This window comes from Danio aesculapii, chromosome 7, assembly GCF_903798145.1.
Source record: "Danio aesculapii chromosome 7, fDanAes4.1, whole genome shotgun sequence".
In the NCBI taxonomy this organism is placed as follows: domain Eukaryota; kingdom Metazoa; phylum Chordata; class Actinopteri; order Cypriniformes; family Danionidae; genus Danio; species Danio aesculapii.
Window position 1 is genome coordinate 25398669 of NC_079441.1, and position 9789 is coordinate 25408457.

Sequence of the window (9789 nt, forward strand, 5' to 3'; positions counted from 1 at the left end):
CTTATAGTACTTGTCTTGGTGCAAACCCACGAGAACACAGAGAAAGACATGCAAACTCTGGCCCAACCGGGACTCAAACCAGTGACCTTCTTGCTGTGAGGCGACAGTGCTAACCACTGAGCCACCGTGCTGCCCAAGGTCAGTTTAACTGTATCTTTTGTTCATTTAATGTTTATATTGTGAAATGTGACACTTTTTTGTAATGAGGCAACAGACAGATGTAAACTGGTAAACTGGTGTTAAATGTACTTTTATTGACTGTGTCATATCACTCACCTTTTACTATGATTTGTCTTGATCAAAAACTGATCTGTTCATTTCTTGATCTAGTTATGTGAAATTTGCCCATTTTAAAATTTCTGCCCGTGTTTTCATATACATTAAAACCAGCAAAAATAACTCTACATCTTTGTCTGTCCCTTTTGTTGAGTATAAGTATAATTTAGACAGAAGCCCATTTCACACAGTGATACTGGTAAATCATTCATTCATTCATTTATTTTATTTTTGGCTTAGTCCCTTTATTAATCTGGGGTTGCCACTGCGGAATGACCTGCCAATTTATCCAGAATATGCTTTACGCAGCCGATGCCCTTCCAGCTGCAACCCATCACTGGGAAACATCCATACACAGTCATTCACACACATATACTACGGAAAATTTAGTTTTATCCAATTCACCTATGGCACATGTCTGGATTTGTAGGGGAAACAGGAGCACCCGGAGGAAACCCATGTAAACACGTGGAGAACTCCACACAGAAACGCCAACTGACCCAGCTGAGCCTCGAACCAGCGACCTTCTTGCTGTGAGGCGATCGTGCTACCCACTGTGCAGCCCAATACCGGTAAATATCCTGAAAATTTCCGGAACAGCTTTACTGTTGAATTAAAAAAAGTACTGTTCACACAGGCAAGAACGTTCCAGAATTTTTCAGGAAAAGACCATTCATGCAGCAGCTTTGTCCCAGAGACATCCAAAGGCAGAAGTGTCTGAATGTTCTGATTGGCTGGAGTAGACGTCTCATGTCAGCGCATTCTAAGCGTGAATGCGCTCTTTCTGGAAATGTTCCTTCTGCGTTCACACAGAGCAGCATTCCGGCAAATAACTGGTAATGTTAGAACTTCTATTTCCTGAAAATTTCCGGATCAAATTTACTGGTAAATTTTCCAAAAAAGTCTGTATATGTGAAATATTTCATCCACAACACTTCCCAAGAGCAAACTAAGTAGGTCATGCACTGACACCAGCAGCTGGCATATCAAAGCAGAGCTCATTAATAAACATGACCCTTCCAAATATGGTCAAAACCAACCATATCATAGTGGCGCTAATTCCTAGAGATGGAAATGGAGATCTAAAACTGTTTCTGGAGAATTTTATACTTACTTACGCCACATACATTTAATTTAGATATCAGAGAACAATTTAAAGTGTTGTATTAATGCGTTCTATGGCACCTCTAAACAGTGATGTTTTTTTTTTTCCCCACAACCTTCTTTGTTCATACTCGCCAATGGTGAGGGGCACTGTATATACCATTGCTTTTGCTCTGAAGTAAACCTGTACACCTACTGCACCGTGCGGAGTCATGTTCATTTCATAGGTATCAATGTGAAGCAATGTTGACAGGGTGTCTCTCTGGATCACCCATGACGTGTCACACTCAGTGACCTCTGTGGTCTATGTTGCTGTTCTGCACGTCTGGATTGCTCGTCTCTTGTGTCGTTCTGAAACGCAGAGCTCCTTTTGAATCATCACACTCAATCGGCCAGTTTGACCCTAGATAGTCTACAGAGCCAGGGCATGTTGAGTCACATGCCCATTAGTGAGCCACAGTCTCCTTCCCCGCTCCGCCTGGACCGGGTGGAGGAGTAGATGGCGTTCTTCTGCTCGTTTCAGCCTTAAACCTTCCGGGAGGTTGAAGGGTTTATGTTTTGCCAGGAGTTCAAAAATAGGCCCGACTGATTAAATTAAACTCACCTCATTACTGAAGTTTTTCTGAAAGTGACAGACTCCAGAGACTCTTTAGTGACAGACATCGCTGTGGTAGGACTTTTGCTGAAGTCTGAGGCAAACATTTGGCATCTGTGTTTGGTGGCCTGTTCCATTGCTTTCTGAAACAGAAAGTGAAAATAGACATTGATGATGAGGTGTGTTTTTAGGGCAGTCTAGGAAAGAGTGCAGAGTTTTGTGGTGGATAGTGAAAGTGTTATGGACAAATGTATATTAATATCTGAAAATAAATGCATTCTACAAGTAAGCACATTTAATGTTAATACTTCCCATATTTTATCAAATATTTTACTTTAAAAATAAATACAATACAATATTTATTAACTGTGTACAGTAAAGTAATTCACGGTAAACCAGTTAGCTTATATAACAGTTTATTTAATTTAGCTGTTTATTAATTTATCTGTATACAATATGGTAACTTCCATGATTTTACATACTTTTATCTTTTAAACTACTAAGTTTTAAATCTTTGTCAGTAAGAAGTTTATATTAATTTAACACAAACTTTATCATGATTTAGTCTCTTTATATGTTTCACATTTATTTAAAGTACTTGTCAGTTTGACATTTTAGTTTTACGTATACATGTTTTATAATAATATATGAGGACACCAAAATGGATCATGTTTGATCCATATATATTTATATACATACAGTAGGGGAAATAAATATTCAACACGTCATCATTTTTCATATTTCTCAGAAATCATATTTCTAAAGGTGCTGTTGACTTGAAATTATTCACCAGATGTTGCAGCCCAAGAAATACATATATGAAAAGAAAACAAATCTGATTAGTTTACAAATTAAGCTATCTGTAATGAAATGAAATGACACAGGAAAAAAGTATTGAACACATGAAGAAAGGGAGGTGTAAAAAAAGGCATTGAAAGCCCAGACAGCAGCTGAAATCTCTAAATTTTGACCTTAAAATGGGTTTTGAAAAATTAAAAACTGCTTTTATTCTAGCCGAAATAAAACACATAAGACTTTCTTCAGAAGAAAAAATATTATCAGACATACTGTGAAAATGTCCTTGATATGTTAAACATCATTTGTGAAATATTTAAAAAAGAAAAAAAATTCAAAGGGGGGCTAATAATTCTGACTTCAACTGTATGTGTGTGTGGGTATATATATATATATATATATATATATATATATATATATATATATATATATATATATGAAATAGTAGCCTACTTATCATGGAAATAATATACATTGTAATACTTTTATACATCCTTATGTACAAGGAAATAATTAAATGAAAACTAAATATAATGTTTATAACACCTAATTACATTTTAATTAAATGTATTAGTTTAAATGTAGAATTAAGTATGTTTTAGAGTGCTATATTAAAGATACTTTTGAAGTACACAATTAATCAAGTGTGAACACAGAATTTTATTTCCTCTGAAAGCAAGGCAAAAAATGAATCAACACATCAGCTAAAAAAAGATGCACATTTCTTTCATACTGCTGTAATTATTGCACATGCCTGCAGGACTAATTTGACTAAACTAACCAGCAAAATCCTGATCCACTGTCTTTTCAAAGTGAAATAATTCTTTATACTCTAAGCAATGCATTGAATCCATTCCTTCCAAATTCATCTATTTCCCATTTTCTTCCTGGTCCCGTTACAAAGATAGATCGGAATTTTGGCCTTAATGCTCATCCTGACGTAATTGTGATTGGCTGATACCATCACATTCAGCAGGAAGGAGGAGACATCCAAACATGTTTCCAGTTTGTGTTGTTTGGATGAAATGTCCATTTCTGTTATCTCTTCATCAATTCCTATTTTGCTTTTTCCAATATGGATAGATTTCACCCTAGGTAACAGTGGGAGCTTAAAACCCTCCATAAAGCCTAAAGACAAACATGGACCTGTAGCGCAAGTGATTCTGCTCCAAGTTTGGGTTTAGATTTCCATCTAAACTGATTTTGATCTGAATTCAGAGTAAACATGGCGGACGCCATCTGTTTCTCTGTAGAGTGGAAAGAGCTTGATGAAATTCTTCAATGCTTTAAAGAAGTCCTTTGTTAACAACTTTTATTTTGACTTATCGTGTCCTCTCAAGCATAGATTCTTGTGTCTGGCTCTTCACGTGGCTGTCGACTTTTCATTTAAAAGCGGCACTGTACATATTCCAGATATTTGCACAATGATTATTTTCAGGATGCATTCAGGACATTTAGGTGAAGACTAAACTGAAAGTTAGATCTTGACCTTTGTTTATCTTAAAATTTAAATATATTGCTGCTTGCAAATTATCTTCGTATCTCAAGTAGCGGATTCTGAGCTTCATAATTTACTTTATTAGCCTAAAAAAGAAAAAAAAAAAATCCACCCACCGGCCACTTTATTAGGTACACCTTACTAGTTCCGGGTTGGACCCCTATGTGCCTTCAGAACTGCCTTAATCCTTCATGGCATAGATTCAACAAGGTACTGAAAATATTCCTCAGAGATTTTGGTCCATATTGACATGATAGCATCACGCAGTTGCTGCAGATTTGTCAGCTGCACACCCGTGATGCGAATCTCCCATTCCACATCCCAAAGGTGCTCTATTGGATTGAGATTTGGTGACTGTGGAGGACATTTGTCATGTTTATGAAACCAGTCTGAGATGATCCACACTTTAATTGTGGTCATAAAGGGATGAGCAAGGTCAGCAACAATACTCAGGTAGGCTGTGCTGTTGACACAATGCTTAATTGGTACTAATAGGCCCAAAGTGTGCCGTGAAAATATCCCCCACACCATAGCTATTATGCATTGAGTTGCTGCCATGTAATTTGGGTTTACGAGCAGTTGGACAGGTGTGTTAACGCAAATATGTGTAATGTTTTGGGGGCACTTTCAGGATGTTTAATTGAATACTGGAGGATCAAAGAAAAAAAGAGGACTTCTTAAACTTTTATTTACTTCAAATTGAGATAGACAAGACAATAATAATTTTCTTACTATCAATAGATGAGCAGCATATTTCACTTCATTATTCACAAAGAAATACTCAAACAAAATTAAAAAAAATCAAGCAATGTTTTGTGCAATGTTGCATTCTGAAATGTGTAATCATAAAAACAATGGGATTCTATGACATTAATGTAGTTTGAAGGTGTTGTTTTAAAGTTAATTTTACAAAAAAAAATTCATAAACATTGTGAATTTAGATAACATTCTAATTGTTTCCATAATCATATATTTAAAAAATATTTTTATTTATAGCTGTTAGATGGTCTTGTGTCTCATTAAAAGTCAAGCTCAGAAACAGCAGTTAGTTGATATTAGTCTCAGCCTTGAAGGACATTGTGATCTTGAGTGACAGCTGCCTATGAAAACCCAGCTCCAGTGCAGTCACATGACTCTAGACATCTCTAGAAAAAGTGTCCCTGGAGTTCCCTGAATGCCCTCTGTGCTTCACTCTGTTTTAGCAGACTGACTGGTGATCTCAGGTTTCAGACCGGCAGATAAGATCAAGTTTGTGTGAATTCTGTACAGCAACAAGCGCTGTTCAGTGCGAACCCCCCGAGAGCAGATGCAATATCGCACCACGACTGAGGGCCAAGTGCATTTCAGTCCAAACAACAGCCAGTCACGCTACACAAGAACGGGATCCAAGGCCAAAGGTTGCACTTGCTTCAAGTTGCAATCATTTCAATGAGTTAGTCCAATAAATAAACAAAACCGTCAGAATCATGTCTTGATCTTTTCTGAATCATTTGAAGTGAAAGACATCTTCTAAACAAAAAAAGTATTGAAGCACTAGTAGAAATCACACTGCTGCTTCAGCATAGTTCCATGTTTTACTCTGTTTCTTTTAGAAATGTCATGGTGCACTAATAAGATATACACTTCCTGACAAAGTCTTGTTGCCTCTTCAAGTTGTAGGAACAACAAATAATAACTTGACTACTAGTTGATTATTTGGTATCAGAAGTGGCTTATATGAAAGGCAAACGCCTTTAGATTACGCTTATTTTACCAAAATAAAATATAATCATGCCTTGATTTTTAATTATTTAATTAGGACAGTAAGGTCTGACTTTGCTTAGACAAAAGTCTTGACACTTAACAGAATCAATGTACAGTATAGAATATAAAGTGATGGTGCAGTGGAAAAAGATTAATATTGTGTATGACTTCCATGAGCTGCATCGACATCTCTGCAATGACTCAAGTAATTTATTATTAAAGTCATCTGGAATGGCAAAGAAAGCGTTCTTGCAGGACTCCCAGAGTTCATCAAAATTCTTTGGATTCATCTTCAATGCCCCCTTCTCAGTCTTACCCCAGACATGCTCAATAATGTTCATGTCTGGTGACTGGGTTGGCCAATTCTGGAGCACCTTGACCTTCTTCCCTTTCAGAAACTTTGATGTGGAGGCTGAATTATAAGAAGGAGCCCTATCCTGCTGAAGATTTTGCCCTCTCTTGTGGTTTGTAATGTCATGGGCAGCACAAATGTCTTGATTCCTCAGGCTGTTGATGTTACTATCCACTCTGCAGATCTCTTGTATGCACCCACACTTAATGTAACCCCAAACCATGATTATTTCTTCACCAAACTTGACTGATTTCTGTGAGAATCTTGGGTCCATGTGGGTTCAGGTCTTCTGCAGTATTTGTGATGATTGGGATGCAGTTCAACAGATGATTCATCAGAAAAAATCTACCTTCTGCCACTTTTCCAAATGATCATCTAGAAGTTATTATTTGTTGCTCTTACAACTGGGATCAATGACAAGACTTTTGTAAGGTAGTGTATTGCGTTATAATCATTTAAATGTTTTGTATTTATTTGTGAAAAATGTAGCATGCTAATTTTGCTATGTACATTCTTGTTATCATTATAGCTTTGTAGCATATTTAAAGCATATTATAGCTATAATTTTCTGCAGATTAAGTCAGTTATGTTTGCAAGTAGTTTGGCTTCTGGCTTCTAATTATTATTATTTTTTACTCAAATGTAGCAAGCTTATGGTGTTATCTAGCTTGTAATTAGCTTTAAGCTGAGAGACATTAAGACTAATCAATTTTGTTTTTCATCCATTTTAGCCGTTCGTTTACACAACATGGTTCTGATGGCTTGAAAATGCAACATTTTGAAAATCGTACCATTTTCTTTAATGTAAAATACAAAACCTCGTTTTTGTGAAAACAGTTATGTGATGAGTTGTTGTTTGTCTTTTGATATCTCAGAAAAGTTTAGTAGTTCTTTAAGGAGTTGAAATGTTTGAAACCAAAACTAGTAATTACGGTATAAAACCTTATAATTTATTCTTTTTGTTATTCTTCTGTTGATTACTGTATACTAGTTGAGTAATTTGCCTAGTACTAGCTAGAAAATGTTTGACTGAATGGTTACACTTCAAATAATTACTTAATATGGGAAAATCATATTTTATTTGGTCTATTTTGATGGGCAGCTGCTAAATTGTCATGCATGCAATTATGTTTTCACTCTCTCTAGGTCATGGGGAGATGAATTCACTGCTGCTGTAACTTCACGGCCTTACAGAAGAAGTCTGCTTTCTGTCAGTCTCAGTCCTGAGAGACTGCTTCAAAGGAAGAAGATCAGCTGCACTAACTGATAGACAGAACCAGTGAGTGAGTGAGTATGGGCCTCTGCAGCTCAGAGGGAGTTGTGGTAGAGAGGAGTGGGATGAGGTACATGTGCGTTACTGACTCATGTCACCAGCATGTATCAGCTCTACAACTGTACAGTAGCTCACCAAACCAGCATTTATAATGTGTGCTACAGATGCCACAGTTGAACTCCTACAATGTGTCAGGCACTGGGTGATGTTTTTATGACTCTTTTTCTGTATTTCATCAGATTAGTGTACCCCTGCAACATGAAACGCAAATACATACATATACTGGACTACACATCATTTATTTTTTTATAATAACTAGCCAACTAACTATACTGTAAAAAGGTAAACTTGTTACACCTAAAGGAATTATTTTAGGTGTAACAAGTTGAAATAATTTAAGTTGATCCAATGTTTTTCTTTTTTTCAGTGAACCCTTAAATATGGGTTTCAAAAGCTTCAAAAAACATGCTCACCAAACCATACATTCATAAATAATTATATTTTTGTTACATTTTATTCATTCATTCATTTTCTTTTTGGCTTAGTCCATTTATTAATCTGGAGTCGCCACAGTGGAATGAACCGCCAACTTATCCAACACATTTTTACGCAGCGGATGCCCTTCCAGCTGCAACCCATCTCTGGAAAGTTACAATTTATTACTATTTTAAATACATTTCCTTCACCTTCTTCAGTTTATTTCTGCTTCACGTACTCGTATTATCAATACATTTGTTATAGCAGGCTTGAATAACCCAACTTCTTCAGAAACCTGCTCTAATCTTAGCATATTTGGAAAGCTATAGGCTGACAAGCCTTCTTCTGTTCATTAAAAAATGCTTGTATAAGTTCTGTTCAATCAAGTTTAGAAATTTCTTCTACATTTCTTCTTCTTATGGACAGCAACCAATCAAGCTTTAGAAGTGAACATACAGAGACTGCCCTGCTCTTTTGTTGTGGAATCTCTGAGACTGGCAAAACTAGCTTCCAATCTTAATCTTGCTGGGTCTGTCTATAACTTTTGACACTGTTAACTAGGCAAAAATGCAGTCTTGATTAATTATTTTCCATATTGAACTATAACGATATATATTTCAATATGAGTTGTTAATGCTTCCATGTTTAAAAGAGTATACCAACAACAACTGAAGCCACAAAAATTAGAGGGTCCATTAAATAACATAACCTATTTTCAGTGTGCCATAATATTTGGTGGCCAAAGATTCGGTGCATCTCTAATATCAACATACTCCCATTGTTGCATATTTCTGCTGTGTGATTGATTCTTAGATCAATATAGAGTAAAAAAGTCTAGAGCTTATCATTGTTTTTGACATAAATTTTATTGCAATTCAATATATTTTAGTTTATCGGCCCAGCCCTACTGTTAACCACCAAATCTTCCAGTCAACCCTCATGACAAAGGGTATCTCAGGAGCTGTGCTCTAGTGTTTTGAGTCTTAGAGTACTCTTAGGCGGGTGAGATGTCCAAATTGCATCAGAGTGCCTTAGGGCGTAGTTCTTAGAGCCCTTTTCTTCTATGGCATAACTATGGCATCACTAGGATCTGTCATTCAAAAACCTGGCTTTTCGTCTCGTTAACTTTGCATATTGACCAAATCGTAATTTTAATATTATTTAAAGGACCCCTATGATGAAAATCATATATTGTAAGCTGTTTGGACAGAACTGTGTGTAGGTATAGTGTGTCCACAGCCATATGGGAGTGTGGAAACACAATAAGTCTCTATTTCCTGACGCTAAAATAGAATCTAAATCCCTCCCATTTTGAGGCCCACCGCAACCGTTAAATTGGGTTTATTTTGTACATTAACATAACGGACATCCATACAGCAGTGGATATTAATGTGTAGTCACAGTCGCCCTGCAAAAACAGTGCAAAGTTAAATGTGTGTGCATCTGTGTGTGTGTGTGCGTGAACTTTGTGACGACATTATGTGTGACGTGTGCTACTCCACAACAAATACATTAAATAATCATTGGGAAAGTTCTTACTGTAGTGTTTTTCACAAACGTTACGTGATATCTGCTTCCTTTGTGTCAGTCACTGTGCTGTTTATCTGACGCAGCCGAGGCAGAGATTGAGGCACACTCTGACAGGCACATGGGAACGGTGGGCAGGGAGAACCAGC